General features: G+C 46.3%; 11 non-coding genes and 10 pseudogenes across 11 annotated transcripts; all 21 read right to left on the bottom strand.

The window, feature by feature from the left end:
• Positions 1-97: 97 nt before the first annotated feature.
• LOC142113275 (5S ribosomal RNA) lies at positions 98-216 on the bottom strand. Its single transcript, XR_012681389.1, has one exon. It is a non-coding gene; the product is annotated as a 5S ribosomal RNA (ribosomal RNA).
• An 80-nt stretch (positions 217-296) lies between these two features.
• On the bottom strand, positions 297-415 carry LOC142113752 (5S ribosomal RNA; annotated as a pseudogene).
• Positions 416-494: 79 nt separating this feature from the next.
• Positions 495-613, bottom strand: LOC142113364 (5S ribosomal RNA). The gene has a single exon (XR_012681478.1). It is a non-coding gene; the product is annotated as a 5S ribosomal RNA (ribosomal RNA).
• Positions 614-695: 82 nt separating this feature from the next.
• LOC142113394 (5S ribosomal RNA) lies at positions 696-814 on the bottom strand. The gene has a single exon (XR_012681508.1). It is a non-coding gene; the product is annotated as a 5S ribosomal RNA (ribosomal RNA).
• An 81-nt stretch (positions 815-895) lies between these two features.
• On the bottom strand, positions 896-1,014 carry LOC142113684 (5S ribosomal RNA; annotated as a pseudogene).
• An 80-nt stretch (positions 1,015-1,094) lies between these two features.
• On the bottom strand, positions 1,095-1,213 carry LOC142113626 (5S ribosomal RNA; annotated as a pseudogene).
• An 82-nt stretch (positions 1,214-1,295) lies between these two features.
• On the bottom strand, positions 1,296-1,414 carry LOC142113358 (5S ribosomal RNA). The gene has a single exon (XR_012681471.1). It is a non-coding gene; the product is annotated as a 5S ribosomal RNA (ribosomal RNA).
• Positions 1,415-1,651: 237 nt separating this feature from the next.
• On the bottom strand, positions 1,652-1,770 carry LOC142113274 (5S ribosomal RNA). Its single transcript, XR_012681388.1, has one exon. It is a non-coding gene; the product is annotated as a 5S ribosomal RNA (ribosomal RNA).
• An 80-nt stretch (positions 1,771-1,850) lies between these two features.
• LOC142113750 (5S ribosomal RNA) lies at positions 1,851-1,969 on the bottom strand (annotated as a pseudogene).
• Positions 1,970-2,048: 79 nt separating this feature from the next.
• Positions 2,049-2,167, bottom strand: LOC142113693 (5S ribosomal RNA; annotated as a pseudogene).
• An 81-nt stretch (positions 2,168-2,248) lies between these two features.
• Positions 2,249-2,367, bottom strand: LOC142112900 (5S ribosomal RNA; annotated as a pseudogene).
• Positions 2,368-2,827: 460 nt separating this feature from the next.
• On the bottom strand, positions 2,828-2,946 carry LOC142113331 (5S ribosomal RNA). Its single transcript, XR_012681445.1, has one exon. It is a non-coding gene; the product is annotated as a 5S ribosomal RNA (ribosomal RNA).
• An 80-nt stretch (positions 2,947-3,026) lies between these two features.
• Positions 3,027-3,145, bottom strand: LOC142113273 (5S ribosomal RNA). The gene has a single exon (XR_012681387.1). It is a non-coding gene; the product is annotated as a 5S ribosomal RNA (ribosomal RNA).
• Positions 3,146-3,226: 81 nt separating this feature from the next.
• On the bottom strand, positions 3,227-3,345 carry LOC142113709 (5S ribosomal RNA). The gene has a single exon (XR_012681626.1). It is a non-coding gene; the product is annotated as a 5S ribosomal RNA (ribosomal RNA).
• An 81-nt stretch (positions 3,346-3,426) lies between these two features.
• On the bottom strand, positions 3,427-3,545 carry LOC142113567 (5S ribosomal RNA; annotated as a pseudogene).
• An 80-nt stretch (positions 3,546-3,625) lies between these two features.
• LOC142113747 (5S ribosomal RNA) lies at positions 3,626-3,744 on the bottom strand (annotated as a pseudogene).
• Positions 3,745-3,826: 82 nt separating this feature from the next.
• Positions 3,827-3,945, bottom strand: LOC142112871 (5S ribosomal RNA; annotated as a pseudogene).
• Positions 3,946-4,025: 80 nt separating this feature from the next.
• Positions 4,026-4,144, bottom strand: LOC142113695 (5S ribosomal RNA). The gene has a single exon (XR_012681624.1). It is a non-coding gene; the product is annotated as a 5S ribosomal RNA (ribosomal RNA).
• Positions 4,145-4,224: 80 nt separating this feature from the next.
• Positions 4,225-4,343, bottom strand: LOC142113448 (5S ribosomal RNA). Its single transcript, XR_012681560.1, has one exon. It is a non-coding gene; the product is annotated as a 5S ribosomal RNA (ribosomal RNA).
• A 272-nt stretch (positions 4,344-4,615) lies between these two features.
• Positions 4,616-4,734, bottom strand: LOC142113731 (5S ribosomal RNA; annotated as a pseudogene).
• Positions 4,735-4,814: 80 nt separating this feature from the next.
• On the bottom strand, positions 4,815-4,933 carry LOC142113370 (5S ribosomal RNA). Its single transcript, XR_012681483.1, has one exon. It is a non-coding gene; the product is annotated as a 5S ribosomal RNA (ribosomal RNA).
• Positions 4,934-5,000: the final 67 nt, after the last annotated feature.

Genomic DNA, 5,000 nt, shown 5'->3' with positions numbered 1-5,000 from the left:
GGGTGGTGTGGCAGTAGGTATTGGTTTCCTATTGACCTACATCTCTTATACATATCAAAACCAGCATTGAAGGAGGCGGAACAAGAGAGAAAAAAAAAGCCTACAGCACCTGGTATTTCCAGGTGGTCTCCCATCCAAGTACTAACCAGGCCCAGCCCTGCTTAGCTTCCAAGATCAGACGAGATTGGGCTTGTTCAGGGTGGTGTGGCTGTAGGTAACGGTTTCCTATTGACCTACATCTCTTATAATCTCAAAACCAGCATTGAAGGAAGCCGGAACAAGAGAGAAAAAAAAAAGGCCTACAGCACCTGGTATTCCCAGGTGGTCTCCCATCAAAGTACTAACCAGGTCCGGCTCTGCTTAGCTTCCAAGATCAAACGAGATTGGGATTGTTCAGAGATGTGTAGCTGTAGGTATTGGGTTTGTATTGACCTACATCTCTTATAATCTCAAAACCAGCATTGAAGGAAGCCGGAACAAGAGAGAAAAAAAAAGGCCTACAGCACCTGGTATTCCCAGGTGGTCTCCCACCCAAGTACTAACCAGGCCCGGCCCTGCTTAGCTTCGAAGATCAGATGAGATTGGGCTTGTTCAGGGTGGTGTGGCTGTAGGTATTGTTTTTCCTATTGACCTACATCTCTTATACATCTAGAAACCAGCATTGAAGGAAGCCGGAACAAGAGAGAAGAAAAAAAGGCCTACAGCACCTGGTATTCCCAGGTGGTCTCCCATCCAAGTACTAACCAGGCCTGGCCCTGCTTAGCTTCCAAGATCAGATGAGATTGGGCTTGTTAAGGGTGGTGTGGCTGTAGGTATTTTTTTCCTATTGACCTACATCTCTTATACATCTAGAAACCAGCATTGAAGGAAGCCGGAACAAGAGAGAAGAAAAAAAGGCTTACAGCACCTGGTATTCCCAGGTGGTCTCCCATCCAAGTACTAACCAGGCCCGGCTCTGCTTAGCTTCCAAGATCAGACAAGATTGGGCTTGTTCAGGGTGGTGTGGCTGTAGGTATTGTTTTCCTATTGACCTACATCTCTTATACATCTCAAAACCAGCATTGAAGGAGGCCGGAACAAGAGAGAAAAAAAAAAGCCGACAGCACCTGGTATTTCCAGGTGGTCTCCCATCCAAGTACTAACCAGGCCCAGCCCTGCTTAGCTTCCAAGATCAGACGAGATTGGGCTTGTTCAGGGTGGTGTGGCTGTAGTTATTGTTTTCCTATTGACCTACATCTCTTATACATCTAAAAACAAGCATTGAAGGAAGCCGGAACAAGAGAGAAAAAAAAAAAGGCCTACAGCACCTGGTATTCCCAGGGGGTCTCCCATCCAAGTACTAACCAGGCCTGGCCCTGCTTAGCTTCCAAGATCAGACGAGATTGGGCTTATCCAGGGTGGTGTGGCTGTAGGTATTGGTTTCCTAATGACCTACATCACTTATACATTTTAAAACCAGCATTGAAGGAAGCAAGAACAAGAGAGAAAAAAAAAAGTACTAACCAGGCCCGGACCTGCTTAGCTTTCAAGATCAGACGAGATTGGGCTTGTTCAGGGTGGTGTGGCAGTAGGTATTGGTTTCCTATTGACCTACATCTCTTATACATATCAAAACCAGCATTGAAGGAGGCGGAACAAGAGAGAAAAAAAAAGCCTACAGCACCTGGTATTTCCAGGTGGTCTCCCATCCAAGTACTAACCAGGCCCAGCCCTGCTTAGCTTCCAAGATCAGACGAGATTGGGCTTGTTCAGGGTGGTGTGGCTGTAGGTAACGGTTTCCTATTGACCTACATCTCTTATAATCTCAAAACCAGCATTGAAGGAAGCCGGAACAAGAGAGAAAAAAAAAAGGCCTACAGCACCTGGTATTCCCAGGTGGTCTCCCATCAAAGTACTAACCAGGTCCGGCTCTGCTTAGCTTCCAAGATCAAACGAGATTGGGATTGTTCAGAGATGTGTAGCTGTAGGTATTGGGTTTGTATTGACCTACATCTCTTATAATCTCAAAACCAGCATTGAAGGAAGCCGGAACAAGAGAGAAAAAAAAAGGCCTACAGCACCTGGTATTCCCAGGTGGTCTCCCACCCAAGTACTAACCAGGCCCGGCCCTGCTTAGCTTCGAAGATCACATGAGATTGGGCTTGTTCAGGTTGGTGTGGCTGTAGGTATTGTTTTCCTATTGACCTACATCTCTTATACATCTAGAAACCAGCATTGAAGGAAGCCGGAACAAGAGAGAAGAAAAAAAGGCCTAGAGCACCTGGTATTCCCAGGTGGTCTCCCATCCAAGTACTAACCAGGCCCGGCTCTGCTTAGCTTCCAAGATCAAACGAGATTGGGCTTGTTCAGAGATGTGTAGCTGTAGGTATTGGTTTTGTATTGACCTACATCTCTTATAATCTCAAAACCAGCATTGAAGGAAGCCGGAACAAGAGAGAAAAAAAAAGGCCTACAGCACCTGCTATTCCCAGGTGGTCTCCCATCCAAGTACTAACCAACCCCGGCTCTGCTTAGCTTCCAAGATCAGGCTTGTTCAGGGTGGTGTGGCTGTATGTATTGGTTTCCTATTGACCTACATCTCTTATACATCTAAAAAACAGCATTGAAGGAAGCCGGAACAAGAGAGAAAAAAAAAAAGCCTACAGCACCTGGTATTCCCAGGTGGTCTCCCATCCAAGTACTAACCAACCCCGGCTCTGCTTAGCTTCCAAGATCAGGCTTGTTCAGGGTGGTGTGGCTGTAGTTATTGTTTTCCTATTGACCTACATCTCTTATACATCTAAAAACAAGCATTGAAGGAAGCCGGAACAAGAGAGAAAAAAAAAAAGGCCTACAGCACCTGGTATTCCCAGGGGGTCTCCCATCCAAGTACTAACCAGGCCCGGCTCTGCTTAGCTTCCAAGATCAGACGAGATTGGGCTTGTTCAGGGTGGTGTGGCTGTAGGTATTGGTTTCCTCTTGACCTACATCTCTTATACATTTGAAAACCAGCATTGAAGGAGGCCGGAACAAGAGAGAAAAAAAAAAGCCTACAGCACCTGGTATTTCCAGGTGGTCTCCCATCCAAGTACTAACCAGGCCCAGCCCTGCTTAGCTTCCAAGATCAGACGAGATTGGGCTTGTTCAGGGTGGTGTGGCTGTAGGTATTGTTTTCCTATTGACCTACATCTCTTATACATCTAAAAACAAGCATTGAAGGAAGCCGGAACAAGAGAGAAAAAAAAAAGGCCTACAGCACCTGGTATTCCCAGGTGGTCTCCCATCCAAGTACTAACCAGGCCCGTCCCTGCTTAGCTTCCAAGATCAGACGAGATTGGGCTTGTTCAGGGTGGTGTGGCTGTAGGTATTGTTTTCCTATTGACCTACATCTCTTATACATCTAGAAACCAGCATTGAAGGAAGCCGGAACAAGAGAGAAGAAAAAAAGGCCTACAGCACCTGGTATTCCCAGGTGGTCTCCCATCGAAGTACTAACCAGGCCCGGCTCTGCTTAGCTTCCAAGATCAGACAAGATTGGGCTTGTTCAGGGTGGTGTGGCTGTAGGTATTGGTTTCCTATTGACCTACATCTCTTATACATCTCAAAACCAGCATTGAAGGAGGCCGGAACAAGAGAGAAAAAAAAAAGCCTACAGCACCTGCTATTGCCAGGTGGTCTCCCATCCAAGTACTAACCAGGCCCAGCCCTGCTTAGCTTCCAAGATCAGACGAGATTGGGCTTGTTCAGTGTGGTGTGGCTGTAGGTATTGGTTTCCTATTGACTAACATCTCTTATACATCTAAAAACCACCATTGAAGGAAGCCGGAACAAGAGAGAAAAAAAAAAAAGCCTACAGCACCTGGTATTCCCAGGTGGTCTCCCATCCAAGTACTAACCAGGCCTGGCCCTGCTTAGCTTCCAAGATCAAACGAGATTGGGCTTGTTTAGAGATGTGTAGCTGTAGGTTTTGGTTTCCTATTGACCTACATCTCTTATAATCTCAAAACCAGCATTGAAGGAAGCCGGAACAAGAGAGAAAAAAAAAAGGCCTACAGCACCTGGTATTCCCAGGTGGTCTCCCATCCAAGTACTAACCAGGCCCGTCCCTGCTTAGCTTCCAAGATCAGACGAGATTGGGCTTGTTCAGGGTGGTGTGGCTGTAGGTATTGGTTTCCTATTGACCTACATCTCTTATACATCTCAAAACCAGCATTGAAGGAGGCCGGAACAAGAGAGAAAAAAAAAAGCCTACAGCACCTGGTATTTCCAGGTGGTCTCCCATCCAAGTACTAACCAGGCCCAGCCCTGCTTAGCTTTCAAGATCAGACGAGATTGGGCTTGTTCAGGGTGGTATGGCAGTAGGTATTGGTTTCCGATTGACCTACATCTCTTATACATCTCAAAACCAGCATTGAAGGAAGTCGGAACAAGAGAGAAAAAAAAAAGGGCCTACAGCACCTGGTATCCCCAGGTGGTCTCGCATCCAAGTACTAACCAGGCCTGGCTCTGCTTAGTTTCCAAGATCAGGCTTGTTCAGGGTGGTGTGACTGTAGGTATTGGTTTCCTATTGACCTACATCTCTTATACATCTAAAAATCAGTATTGAAGGAAGCCGGAACAAGAGAGAATAAAAAAAAGCCTACAGCACCTGGTATTCCCAGGTGGTCTCCCATCCAAGTACTAACCAGGCCTGACCCTGCTTAGCTTCCAAGATCAAACGAGATTGGGTTTGTTTAGAGATGTGTAGCTGTAGGTTTTGGTTTCCTATTGACCTACATCTCTTATAATCTCAAAACCAGCATTGAAGGAAGCCGGAACAAGAGAGAAAAAAAAAAGGCCTACAGCACCTGGTATTCCCAGGTGGTCTCCCATCCAAGTACTAACCAGGCCCGTCCCTGCTTAGCTTCCAAGATCAGACAAGATTGGGCTTGTTCAGGGTGGTGTGGCTGTAGGTATTGTTTTCCTATTGACCTACATCTCTTATACATCTAGAAAACAGCATTGAAGGAAGCCGGAACAAG

This window comes from Mixophyes fleayi, unplaced genomic scaffold (assembly GCF_038048845.1).
Source record: "Mixophyes fleayi isolate aMixFle1 unplaced genomic scaffold, aMixFle1.hap1 Scaffold_114, whole genome shotgun sequence".
Lineage (NCBI taxonomy): Eukaryota > Metazoa > Chordata > Amphibia > Anura > Limnodynastidae > Mixophyes > Mixophyes fleayi.
Note: the sequence above shows the minus strand (reverse complement) of the source record. Positions and strands in the feature narration are given on the sequence as shown.